The 14,642-nt window shown below is 35.5% G+C and overlaps 1 protein-coding gene across 1 annotated transcript in view; it reads right to left on the reverse strand.

Annotated features, from left to right (window-relative positions):
• Positions 1-14,642, reverse strand: part of LOC148223901 (uncharacterized) — a 248,163-nt gene that overhangs the window by 118,766 nt on the left and 114,755 nt on the right. The window contains exon 2 of the mRNA XM_088163253.1: positions 1,330-4,251. The gene's annotated coding sequence lies outside the window, so the exon portion shown is untranslated. The remainder of the gene's footprint in view (positions 1-1,329; positions 4,252-14,642) is intronic.

Consider the following 14,642-nt stretch of genomic DNA (forward strand, 5'->3'; position numbering starts at 1 on the left):
CATCTGCCTCCTCTTTTTGCCTATGAACTTAAAGTTTTGAAGCCATAAGCTAATGGTACAGCCCTTTGAAATTCATCTTTTTGGCACTTTTGGTAAAAGACTGAGAAAAATTTCATTTGGATGTAGTCAGTGTCATTGGAAAATAGTTTTACCTACTCTGGTATTACCTAGAGGTAATTTTCTCACATTTGGATCTTATATGGCAGCATTTTAATAGCGTGACCTACCACAATTCAATAGCAAGTTCCACTAGAAGATGGAGCCCTGTGAGAGACACAATTCAACATGTACTAGGCAAGCCCTAGCTACTGGCTCTGGGTGCCACATGCAGGGAAGGTTAACTGTGCCATGCTCAGACCATGAGTTTGTCCCATGGAAAGTTATCCCTCCTCTCAAAATGTTGCAATACTTGTCATGCATAATCCAGCACTAATTCACAGTGGCTAAGGCAACTTCCAGAGGCCCTGAGCTCCAGCAAACACAGTGCCAGCACAGGGACAATTCAGCCTGGCTGGCATCCAGTTAGGCATATCAAACTCAGCCAAAATGAAGTGCACCTCTTATGAAAAACATGCAGTGGTCTGAGGAACAGAAAGGACTGCTAAAGAAGACTTATGAGCATCCTGGATTAAATCCTCTCTTTTTCAAAGCTGCTCTGATAGGTTCAACTCCATACAAGTTACTTCTGATTTAAATAAAAGCAGTTGGAAAGTACTTAGTCAAAACCATATAGGAAACAGAAAGGATCAGTTCAGAGGACAGCTGAAGAGATGACTCATCTGATGTTTATAAAACATGGGCACAATATTTTATAAGTGTTAATATATATGTTATAAGTGTTTAAAGCAGAGCCTGTGAGACAGGCGAAGGCAGAAGAGGGAGAGCTGCTATGATGTCATGTCAAAATGCAATCCAGGCTATACACACCTGGTTTTGGTGTGTCCTGCAGCAGACGTGGTGCAAAGGTGGGCTATTCTGAGTATCCTATTGCATCAGAAGAATTAAATGCATTGCAGAAGGATTCCCCACAGTACTCTGGCTGTTATACAATTACTGTACGACCATCTAGGAGCCTGTCCTCATACAGGTCAACAGTGGAAACTCCGATATTTAACATTTATTCTGGGTGCTTCCCCAACAAAACTATTGAGCTTATGTGAGTGTACTGGGTCTGCAAACCTTCACATCATAGTGCAGCACCTAATCTTCCCCTGCTTAGTGCATCTGAAATGATTACACGTTTATTCCAAACTACAGGGAAAGATAGTAGTTTAGAAAACCTGAAAAAACATAAGAGAGGCACTTAGATTCCCTGTCTCTTCTACTTACGAAGGCAGGAAGGGGTGCCTGTAGTCTTGTCAGTAGGGACAGGGAGGAAATTCTGAGAAGTCTCAAGTCATCTGTTCGAAACACACAATTGGTATATCAGCACTGATAGGTACACAGATGAAACAATAAACATGAACTAAAATAGTTCTATGCTTTGTGCACAATTATTAAGCAAATTGCTTTTCGTGATTTTGTTGTAAAGATCAGAACAATATGTGACAAAATAATAGTGCTGGACTCTCATGTTTAAAGCTCAACATTTTATCTTTCACATCTCTACAAGTACAATAGTTGAAGACAAAGATGAAAGACAACTACAATGTCTTACACATACCAAGTTACAGTGATCTATTAAAATTAACATTTAGTTTACAAGACCATTTACAGCAGAGAGAGAAACAGTTTCCTGAACACAAATTTCCAAAGCTTTCTCATCTCCTAGACCTTCCATTCAGGATCAGTTAGACAAGCTCCCCACTCTTCTGGGCCTGTGGGGCAGAATTTGCTCCTGCCATTAAGTATGACAAAGACATTAAATGGGACCTGTCCATTTCAGTCTACAGAGATTCCTTTGCTTCCTTTTCTGTCTCTTTAAATGATGTTGTACCTGGATGGTTACACAGATACTGGAAACAACTGGTTAATCTTTGGTCAGAACTGAAAAGCAAGTGAAGAATGCCTGAAACATTAGCTGTAAAATCTTTCATTGTGATCTTCTAATCACTCTGAGAACAGTAATTTTGGCATGAAGGAAGATCTTATAGGCAAATCAAAACTAATAAAAAATAATGAAGCCCACTTCCAGTGACTTAATCAATTATCTGAATGCCCTCAAAAGACTTTAAAGAGAACATCTGGAAAAGATAAAATGGTTTCTGTAGCAAGAAAATATATACCCTTAAAAAAAACCCACCAAAATCAGCCAGCCAAATTTAAATAAATAAATAAATAAAGTCATGAACCAGAGTGGCTTTTATTTACTTAGAGAAAAAATATGTCATTAGAACACAAACTTGAGAACTCCTGACATTTAGAAAAAAATCAACAGTATTTCTCAGGAACCATGCTGTTCAGATGTTACCATACTTCTATACTCAGTGTACAAATGTGCATACTCTCTACTCAGCACTGTGTTTATCCTAAATACTGCCTTCTCAGATCTCATACAAGAATGCCATGGACATTGTTCCCCATGGAGGTGCCAGTATTTTGTCATTGCCTTGCCATGATCCCTGCCCCAGTTGGTCACTCCTGAATCTCTCCATCAGTAAAGGCTGAGTTGCTTTATTACCTACAAGATACAATAGATCCCGAATTACAATAACCACACTAAACTAGTCTGAACAAATAAATTCAAAACTGCCACCAAAAAGAATGTCCAGAAAACACCATCACCCCATTCTTTTTTATCCTTTTCTGTTGTTTTTTGGTCTATATGTCCTTCTCCATTAACAGACCTTGGCTGGAAGATCAGAATATAAATAAATCAAGAAGATGTTCTACTGCTGAGTGTAATCTCTATGTGCATGAAGCCTATAAGATTTTCTTCACACGCCCAAGTATGAGGTAAAATGAATCACAATCTGCACAGGACTCACTCGTGTCTCTAATACAAGGAGACACGACCTTCAGGGCAGGAGTGTCTTCTTATCTGTTTTGCCACTTCCACCCTCCCAAACCAGATAGCACTTTGTTTGAGAAACCAACAAGCTGAGTATCTCCATGTGCCCTCCCCTAGATATGGGAAACTAGCAAAGAAAAACACACACAAATTGCTATGGATTTCTTTAATCTATGAGTAGCCCAAACAAAGCACGTGCTCCCTTCACAGAGCACTTTACCAGTGAATCTCACTCAATATTTAGGATACTCATAAGCTCAGTTTGCATTTCCTTTTCCTGAAAGGATACAGGAATATTACTAATGTGTTTGTATCAGTTACTACTACTTTAAAGTGAACGTAATTTGAGGCAATATTCTATCTTTCATCAGGACTACTTTTCTTATGAGAAGTGTGCTTGAATAGGCTTGTTAGTATTAAAGCTATCACATTCATCAGCTAGAAACAATACCCCAAGTCCCAGTTTTGGTATTACCTAGCCATGATCTGGAGTAGATAAGGATATAAAAAAATGTGCTCCTTGATTAATTTATAAACAAAGTTGGATAGCTGAAGAGAAGTTGACATTAAACAAAGCAACCTTCAGGGAACATCCTGGGATCTTTCTGCTCTACTGGGAAATATTCTGCAGGACTCCAAAAAAGCTTATTTATCAAGGTAAATATGTCAAGGAGGAGTTATTCAGACATTGCCTGAAAACAGTAAAGCTTTTAAAAACAATCCACTTGAGGTATTGTGAGGACTCTTCCCCAGAGAAAATCATTCAAAATGTCATACAAAAAACAAATAGAAGTAATCAAGTTGTAAAATGGTAGAAGAACAAACAGCAATAATAAGACAAGGACAAATACACAGCTCTAGTTCAGGATAAAAAACAAAAGAACAGTAAATACTGAGTCCAGAGGGCCTACACTGGCACTTTTCTTCCTGCCTTCCTATATACCCTTCTGTCTTAACAATTCCACCACTACCTCTCCCATCATTTTGTAGCTTTAGCCTTTTCTTCTCCCCTTCCTCACACAAGATGGGTCTTTCTTTTCCTTGCACCTTACACCTCTGCCACAGCTGGTGTCATCCAAGTGAGGAGGAAGAGGAGGAAGAACCTGGGAAGAGAAGTAGTCCAGACAGCCAGGGAGGGGTCTGCAAGGCTTTGGTCAGCAGTGCTGGAGGGGGAGAGCGAGCTGAGGCAAGCAGCAGCCACAGCCCCACCTAATCCTTCTGGCAGGAGCACTGAAACTCGCCTACCCATGTGTCTACTGTCTGAGAGGTACCACAGGCTCCCAGACACTCTCTGAATCAGCCTAAAAAAGAAGAAACAGTCTATTATTTCCAGCAATATCTTTTTGACTCTAAGAAATTACCTACTTTACCTAACAGCTAAAGGTACATGCTTTATCTGGAGATTGTAAATTCCTGGATGAAGTTCAACACCAACAGCCTTTTGTTACCTTACCAGGAAACCACAACATAGAAGATATTAGCTTTTTTTTTTTTTCTTAATTAGAAGATACTACTCCAAGTGTTATGTCAACAACTGTTTAATGTTGACAACAGAATTGCCCAGACTGAATAGACACAATGTGCAAGCACACACAAATATTCTTACATCTGCTTCTACATACAGCAAGTCTAGAAAATCAGCACTAGCATCTGATTCAGTGGGGAGAGTAAGAAAGGTGCTTTCATTTCAATATTATTTTGCCAAGTTTTTATACAATGCAACCTGAAACAAACACAGATCATGCAAGAACCTTGAACAGAAACGAATAGTTTTTTATTTAAACTTATGTTAATAGTGAAACCAGAAGATACGGCTTTCCCAAAGCACATTTTTGGCTAGTCAGAGATGAGTGGTTTTTAAATACTGCCTCTTAATGGTTTCATCTTCTTAATTTTGGATAGTCTCATTAGGCCAGCTCTGATGTTTGAGATAAGTAATGGAGGGTATTAAGATACAATGTATATAAAACAAACACATTGATCTATTGGCAATTGCTTTCTTCAGTCAAATGCTGATAAAATTTTTGAAGCCAACCGCTCAATAATCATAATTTTTAACTCCAACATTGAGAGAGGGTATGTAATGCACATCCCTAGATTAATACTATAATAGGATTATTGTCTAGGAAAATCTTCACAAAAAGTTTATTGCATTAGGAAATACTTTATACAGAGCTTGAAGACTAATTTATTTGAACCAAAATAATGCAGAACACCCCACGACATTCTCAGACAATGAACAAGAATCAGGCAACTTGGAGTAGAATCAAAATCAAAAAGGCTGTAAATTTCAAAGCTAGACAAAGATCACAAGTCTATGCAGCAGTCCATTATACATTTTTGCAAAGCTAAGACTGGATTTGCATAGAAAGAAGTGTAAAAGCCTTTTTAATACAAGGCTCCTCCAACACATCCTCACAAATAAAAGCATCATTAGGATTTCAAAGACAAATCTGATTTTTAAGTTGCAGAACAAATCTTACTTCTATATGAGCCATAGTGTATGTATTTAGGTATGAGACAGCTTTCTTTCACCATCACTTCTGTAGTACAGATTTAAACTTATAAGATTGTCTTCAGAAGTATTTTTTTTCCTTTTTAGCTCTTGTCTTCTTCCTTTCAGACATCACATTTTAGAAAGTCTTCTCATCTCAAATTCGATCTGTCCAAATGTGACCTTTTTTACTTTAACAATTCCTCTCTTCTTTATCTTTCCTAAAGCATTTTAAAAATCCACTATACTTTCTGTCTCTCAGGATTCTCCCATAAAAAACAAACAAGTAAAAACTTGCTTATAAACATAATAAAAAAGTAATTATTTTGTGTTTCCACCATTATCAAAATGATGACAGAAAGTATGTCAAGGCTGTACTGAAGCTCCTTAAGTCCTTATGTGATATTTTCTAGAATTTTGAATGGTTTGCACTGGGAAACTAGTTATCACCTAGTCTAATTTAGCAAGCCAAAAAGACCATAGAGAGATATAGAAATCTCGTTGTTCTTCTGATGAAAAATAATACAAAAACCCACCCTCCTAATTTAAAAAGTATCTAGCTGTCATTTCTCAGTCTCTACAGCTTTAACTGAGGAGCAGCTGTTCCTACATCAGGATTTATGGGATTATCTGGCACCCCACCCACAAATATAGATTAGTGCAAGCTATTGAAAACAAAATCCTTATTATAAAGATTTCCAATAATTTCAGCTAGCAGTAAAATCATATGGATGTATATGAAAGAGTTAGAAAGATTTGAGCCTTTGCTTCACTAGTCACTAAGGGGTTTTTCCATTTTTTTCTGTTATTTTTTTCCAAATGCTAGCTTCTAAATGAAATTACCAGCTTATGATAGTACAGGCTCTTAAGTTACCCTCTCCTCTACCTTTTCTTCTTCCTCTTCTCTAGGATTCCTTTTAAAATTAAAGCTTATTTCCTCTATAAGCTAGTTTCTTTTTTAAACTGCATGGTTTTCCCTTCCAATTATCAAATTGGGGCTTTGGGGGCATCTAATTAAATGTTCTAAAACTGCTCCCAATTAATATCATTCTATTTCAGTTTAAATTGTCTTCCACCTGAATGGGTTTATAATTGCTTTCTAATTGCTAAGTTAGTCTATTCAAAACACCAAGTAGATACCCATTAGTGACATGAGCTATAGTGTATGTTTAACTCAAGTTAAATCATTGCCTTCATAACTTAGGTTTTCCATCTTTCATAGATTCTATAGAAAGAATCAATTTTGTAGTTTGCTTCAGTGCTTTGCTGCAGAAATCAGCTTTTACACTGCAATGTTTTTTAAACTCTGATCAATGTAAACTAATGTAATAAACACAAGGAGTGTTATTTTTCTGTTTTGTTTAAATACTCATGAAACTGTGGGTTGGATCCCAATATCTTTTTGTTAAGAAAAAAGGAGAAATTACAGTAGTTGCCAGTTTGTTTTTCAGCTACTTTAGAAGGAGAAAGGGAATTCAATAATACATTATGACACAGGGAAAACATAATTTTAAAACCATTCAGTCTCTGTTATATTTTCATTTCAGAACAGACACTGTTTATTCAGATCCTGACTTCGACTTACTAACACATGTGTGAGTGAATTTGAAATTGAATGACACACAAAATTACATAACACGTTTTTATCTGCATGCAAATGTACACTATAACTGGAATTCTTACTGCCTGGAATGACATTGGTTACTCTTTTTTTTTTTTTTTCCTGCAGAAGAGGAGTGTATTTGAAGTTCTCTTTAGAAGGAAGACTAAGAAATCATCCTGTACTTTTCAGAGTTTTCATTATCTAATTTCTTTCTTACTACCATGACCAAATTCTAATGGAGTGTTATGAAAAGTTAACACAGGAGTTTTCTTTAACCCTCCTCCAGTTACAAAGTCTGAAGTTCAAATTTATTAACACACTTTTGCCATAAATTCTTCATACTGAAGTCATTCATAATTTGAATTAATATTAGAAACAGACACTCTTCAAAGGAATAGAAGATTAGTTCAGATAAGTACACAAAATCTGAAAGCTCAAATAGACATCTTAGTGCTAGAAAATCCTCAAATATGCTGTCTGACACTAAAAAAAATAGGTGTCACAGAAATACTGAAAAGGTCCAGAAGGATGAGCCACCACTCTCATAAGAGAGAGCAGATTGTGACAAAACTCTAATAGATGGGAAATATCAAGGAAAAAAAAATAAAAGGGGGAGTTAAAGAAAGAAAGTACAAAGCTGAAATGCAAGTTAACAACCAAAACTGAGTTCAGTATGGCTATGACTAACTTCCTTTTGATGCTGCAGGTAACCCAGGTATTTAATTCTGCAATGTACCCACTGACTTATTTTGTATCACTATTTTAGCTGTTCAGTAGAAATAAACTTAGTCAACAGCTGAGCTTCTACACAGCTGCAGTTTTCAAGGAGCATTGGGACCAAATTTGATCATAAAGGAGGGTATCTGTTTATGTATATTGAAAAACAGACAAGTTCAAGTTATAGTCCTGCTGGAGAAAATAAAGCATAGGGTCACTAAAATGAGAAAAGGACTGGAGCATTTCTCCTTTGAGGAATGGCTCAGAAGCTGTGACTGATTAGCATGAAGCAAAAAGGTTTGGTAGAGTCTTATCTATGTATATAAATACCTGAAGGGAGAGTACAAAAAGAATAGAGACAGATTTGTTATAATGATGCCCAGAACCAAACACAATGGACACAAAATTAAACACAGGAGGTTCTCTCTGAACACCAGGAAACACTTTTTTCACAGTGCAGGCAACCGAGCACTGGAACAGGCTGCTCAGTAGATTTTGGAGTTCTTCATCCTTGAAGATATTCAAAAGTCATTTATAGCAGGGCATCCTCCCCCAGAAAAACTTACCTGTTGCCTTTTAGCTGGTGAAATAACTCAGAGCATCTCGCCCCTCACAAGAGCTTATCTGTTGCTCACTAACTGATGAAATAACTCAGTCAGGACAGTCTTGTAGTGAGTTATTTGCCACCATGGGAGTAACACTCCCAGCTGACAATAAACATCTTGCTGTGGAAGTGAGATCTGGAAAGATAAGCTGGAATTTCTGACTGACAGACACAAACTACACCAAACTCAAAAAGCAGAAACCTTCTACTCATTTCCTGGAAAAGTGTTGGGATTTCTCCCCAAAGCTGGGACACCTACTTTGTGGTTATTTCTCTGGAGGCTGAGTGAAAGGATTGTGTGTTCACTATCATCATTTTGGCAGTAAGTTACATTGATTCTTAATCTATACTATTTCTTTGCTAGCTTCAATAGAGATACCTTGATATAATGTAGTTTTAGGTCACCTACAAGCAGGTTTTTTTGGTTTATACTGTGTAGTAAGTAACTCTGTGGCCTTTTTTCTGCTATCTCCTGTCTATTCAATAAACAACTCATTTTAAAATTGACCTGATCTGCCATCCTTAGAACTTGTGGGCCAGAACAAATTTAGGTGCAGGCCACCTAAATTTAAGCTGCTGCCAAAAATCTGAGGCTAAGGCAGGGCTTTCCTGAAGCTGCCACTCAATCCATAACACATCTGAACTTGGTCCTGGACTACATTACATAAGATATTAGCAGTTCCTAGTTTGATATAGTAATGCTCTCAAGTGTAGAACCTATGTTTACAAAAAAGGGCTAAAAAGACCTTCTTTTTCTTTAAAAAAAAAAAAAAAAAAACAACGACCAAAGAATCCTCACAAAATTGAGTTTCTTAGTCCAGACTTTTAATCTGAAGAGGTAGTTTTTCTGCAATAAGGCCTGCATTTCTAACACAGTCATGTGCCTGTGTGCTTTGCAAAAATACACAGTTTCTGCATTATTAATAACACAAAAGCTTCCATTACCTGTCATACAGAATTTCAGTTTTAAACATTTTTCTGATAGCAATGCTAATTTCCTGGAGTACCAAGATATTCCCGATGCTCTCAGCATTTGAAAATGCATCTATCAGCACTGAACTTAGCTGTAGAACTGATATTAAAGATCTACCTTATGTACTGTTGAACAAGACCACATAAATCTAAGCTGGCATTTCACAATTTTTTTAACCTTCTCTCTGACAAGACAAACACAAAAAGAATGTTACAACTAAAAAGGTGAAGGCAGAAATGCATTTCCAGAGTTTAGCAAAAAGTTAGGTGGTTATTCACTTCTGAGGAAGGTATCATCCCAAGACTGATCTAATGAGGAACGTTTCTTTAGTCACATTCATTTCACATAATAGTGCCTGATTTTCTTCCTGATTCGAGAAATCATTCTTCTGTTAGGCATAAAACCTGTTTAAACTGAAGTATGTTTTCAGGCTTTAACATTTTTGATCATGAGCTATCCTTCACCCAAATGTTATTAGTTTGTGACTTATGACCTTCGAACAATATTTCAGATAAATGATTGTATGAGAAAACAAGAAGAGACAAGAAGAGCAATGTTTACATATTTCACGTAAATATCTGAATTTATAAATTTCAGGATTTTCGAGAAACTAACTGGCACTTCCAGTAACTTTGGCACCTATCAACAAATTCTTTTTACTATAAAAGTACACCAGACTAATTTCCACAGAATTATTTCTCTTAAACTTTTTATTCAGTCTTTATCTTTCCAAAGACTGCACACTGCTGTATGCGTGTGCCTGATACCTTTAGGAAAGACCTTCAGCTTTCCCAGTTCTGTGGCATTCACTAAAATATTGTTCAGGATTCTCTAACTTTTATTTAGTCATTATTTCTACTTAAAATTGTATTAATCCAGTCATTAATAGTCAACAGTTTAAAAAAAAATCTAATTGACTTAGAAATAATGAAGCATCAGGATAAACTGCTATAGGCAAATTTTACTCGCAAATCAGTTCATTAATTTTTCTATATAGGAAGAATTTTAAAGAAATTTTGGAATTAGAAATAACTAATTTTTATTCAGGATGGTATTCCTCTGGAGACTGATAAAATGACAGAAAAACATGTGCTTTAAATAGATTTAAAAACCACAAGCAACAAACAAAATCCTCCCCAGAAAAACTTACCAAACTATATATTAGAAAAACTCTAAATCTTCTCATTTGAAATTTAAATTTTGATATGGATTCAAGAAATATAACTTTTTTCTATTATGCATTGGCTTGAAAAAAATTTGATAACAAAACTTTCCAAGTTTTCAGTGTATTTTTACCAGCTTTATTTCTAACCTTTTTAATGAAAACATGCATATTCTTCATGCTAGATACTTTTTGTTTTCAATTATTTTAATAAGAAATTTAAAACTTAAAAACCCCAGGCCAACAAAAGAGAACTTTCCCCCAGGCCTCACAATATCACACTCATATATGGACCAAAATAAACTTATTCCAAGTATTTTTCCTCTCTTCATTTTTGGAATACAATGCTTTAAATATTGAAGATGTATTATTAGTTTAACTTAAAACCCATGTACAGTAACACATATGTTATGGTGTATATGGCCCAGATAGCTAGAGTTAGCCACACCAAGACCTCAGTGAGGAAAATCTTTGTAAAACTTTTGTAAAATAATTTTAGAATATGATGAACAACTCACTGTGTGATTTGGTACTGAACACTAAAGGTTCATAATGACTTTTCCCTTTCAAAAAAAAAAAAAAAAAAAAAGGGTTACCTGCATATTATTTTCCCATCCTCCTTTGTTAGGAGTTACTTTGTTATTCTTTTGCATCCTTAAACGTTAGAAGGCAGTAGAGACTTCTGTTGGCCACACGCCACAAGTTGCAGGTGTGCTCTGGGGAGGAGGATGCAGGCAGGTATGTCTTGGATTTCCCAACTCCAGCTCCCTGCCCTCCACTGCTCACCCAAAGACAGAGACTCCTCTCCGAGAGCAGGTGGGAGAGGTAAATACTTACTCTGCTTCATGGACATTCCTCCCAAAAGGAAAACATGCCAGTCAGGTTAACTGGGCTCATGTACCTTATTTGTGACAAGGAAAGGAAAAAGAGATGAGTGCTACACAGCTGACTCAGGATGGAAGGAATGGGTCCTTACCATATTGCAATGTTTGATTCATAATCAACCATAACTACAGGATTTCCCCAACACATTTCCCTTCTTGTTATTTGCAAGAATATCACAATGACATTGTCATCCACTTTGCATTCAATTGACATGAATATTCAATAAATAGACTTAGAATGCTAGGAAACTTTGGTATAAGGAATTCTCCTGGTAAGAAGAGAGAAACCCATTCAATGACTGGTAAATCTATCCCACAAGCTAGGTTTTCCAGGTACTGAACATTAACAACAGGTTTTAACATATAATATGAATCCTGGAATGATTGGAAGGATGATTCAGGAAACAACTTGAGATAGCTGAACTATTTAAAAACAAAATGAAGTAATTTGCAGACAAATAAAATTACATAAATCAATATCAATTTTATGTTCAGACCTATCAAGAGTATACTTAGACCATTAACTAGTTCAATTTCAACGCTATTAAAGTACTTTTCCTTTGAAACAAAATATTCATTTTCTGAGGAAAAAATTAAGCATATGCTTAAATAGAAACATTACACTGTCGTCAGCTGAGAAAAGCTTGAATTACTTTAGCCTTCATCTGCCAAAACCATTATTTCAAAATATAGTGCTAGAATTGAATGCAAGAATTGGACAGAAAAACATTTTAAAATTTTTAATACCAGTACAGAATACATCCTATAGTAACATGTAAACATCAGCTTATAAATGTTAAAAGTTTTTAAAAGTTATATTCAAGTCAAATATATTTTTCAATGAAACTTAAAATTTTAAATTTTGAAGGTTCACTTAACCCAAATCTTTCCACTGGCAATCAGAAGTTCACAAATTAAAAATACAAAATTACATAAAATGCAAAACTGCCTTACTAACTCTATCTTCAAAAATTGCAATCAGTGCATAAATTATGTTTATCTCAATAAAATTTTGCAATCTCTTCTTAAGGAATAAAAAATTGGAAAGGGTTGTATGGGAGCAAAAACTACATTTCTAGTTAAAACATTTGCGGTTTACAGCCAAACTTTAGAGTCAAAAAACCTTTTGAAGCAAATAAATGACAACCAAGTTCTTTCATATACCTTTAAAGTATTATCATCTCACTGAAGATGGAAAAAACCAGTTTCAACAGAAAATCTGTATCACTTCTGAAAGGTATCTTCGGATGTAATTATTTTACACAACCTGCAATCTTGATGGGTATCTGAAGGAACATGTGAGCGTTAAAAAAGTTGTAACTTAAAGAGAATTAGTCCTTAATTTATTCTCAATCACAGTGTGACAGCTTCTGTTGATAGTTCTCGGTCACAGTTGCTGGTTCACATCATGCACACAAGGTGACACAACTAATGGGAAACTATAAGGAAATAATCTCCACTCATATTTTGTGAAATTTATCTTTCATTTTTGCATAAATGCATTGTCTTTGAAAAACACACACAACTGTTATTGTGGGATTCCACAAAATTTCAACATTTCCTACATAATGTATGCAAAATTATTGCATGGTTTTGCACCTTTTTGCATATTGGCTGGTGTTTTCCAAGGAAAAACATACATATACACTTGATATGCAAACATACATAGTATATTAAGTATCAAAAAGAATAATTGTGTGTTGAACCCCAGTATGAAGATGAGGCTCTGAAATGGTGTGGCCTGGTTTTATTAAGGACCTCTTCTAACTATTTGATCATATTATTATACACTGCATTTCAATGAAAGTCTATTCTTTGTGATATGTAGAATATTCATCCCTACCATTTTAAAATGCATCAAAGTTATGCAGATTTACTTAGGAGAAAAAAAAATGCATTAGCATGCTTCATGTCCACTTCAGCAGAGCAATTTTCTAAACGTGTTAAAGGTACCATATGTCTTCATTCAGTTCTATGCAATAAATTCAAAAATAGATAAAACAATTCCAAATATATTTCTAGCACATTATTTTCCATGGGTGGTGAACAATCAGAGAAACCCTAAAGCCTATCTGCAACACTTTCTTTATATTGAGAATTATTAATTTTATCTATGACAGAGAGTTATGACGTAGACCAAACTTTTATTAATATCAAGGGTTTAAAATACTACTGGCCTTTGACAAGTGTATGAGGAGGATCATAAATGAGCTTTTTTTCAAAGTAGTAATAATTTTCTTCTTCAGAGATTAATTTCAAATAGACACCTACAGAACAAAAGAACTCCAAGAATCATAATGCAAGTTCTAGTGCATGTCTCCCTTATGGTGCTGTAGGATAAACAGAAAACCTCAGACAAACATTGCCAAACACTAGGAGATAAGTAATTGAAATATTTGCAAATGGTGAGACTGGTATTTTTTTCTTACTTTTTGTAAACAGCCTAACCAGACAAGAAAATTAATAAAATGCTAAGCTAAAATTTTTGCTGATGATCACCTGAGGTGATACCAAAAATATTTTTAGAAATAAGGTGGACCTCAAAGCCTGTCTTCTTCTTCAGATAAACACTGTGGATAAAAGTTGGGTCTTGGAATACTCAATATGATGAGAAATGTCATTGTATGGGCACATTTCAAAATTCCCTAGGCTGTCTGTAGCAGATGAAAGTGTATTTTTAACTGATGCATGGAACAAAAAGTACATGAATATAGCATGATTCTTCCTGCTAAGAAGCACTTTTACTTCTGTTCTAAAAAATGTATTTGGTATGGATGCAAAGCAATAAAAATCCCTGACAAAGGGCATTATGCAAAACCTTGGATTTCCATATTCTGTCTATAACCAGCTGTACTCAGTAGGTATTTGTGAAAGCCTTCACAAGGAGACATATGCAAAAGATACTCCCCTCCCTCCTTCCCTTTTGGTCTTTAACAGCATCTACCCATCCATCATTTTCTTGTTTCTTTGAGATGACAAATAAGTAAGGCATTTTCACCTCATCAAAAAGATTGATCTTCAGCCTCATCATGCAAAGGACAAAAGACCTTTTCCTAAATAATATAAACACAAGGTCCAGGCTGAAACCTGACAGAAGAATGACTGAATTTACAAGTGCAGCATATCAGGTAAGACCAACAGGTGGTTTTCTCCTGAAATCAGACTGGGGTAATTCCAGATGGAGTGTTTAGAGGCAAAATGGAAACTAAGCAAAACCAAACCCATGTACTGCCTAGAACACATCAGAAGAAAACT

This window comes from Sturnus vulgaris, chromosome 4, assembly GCF_052056855.1.
Source record: "Sturnus vulgaris isolate bStuVul1 chromosome 4, bStuVul1.hap1, whole genome shotgun sequence".
Classification (NCBI taxonomy): domain Eukaryota; kingdom Metazoa; phylum Chordata; class Aves; order Passeriformes; family Sturnidae; genus Sturnus; species Sturnus vulgaris.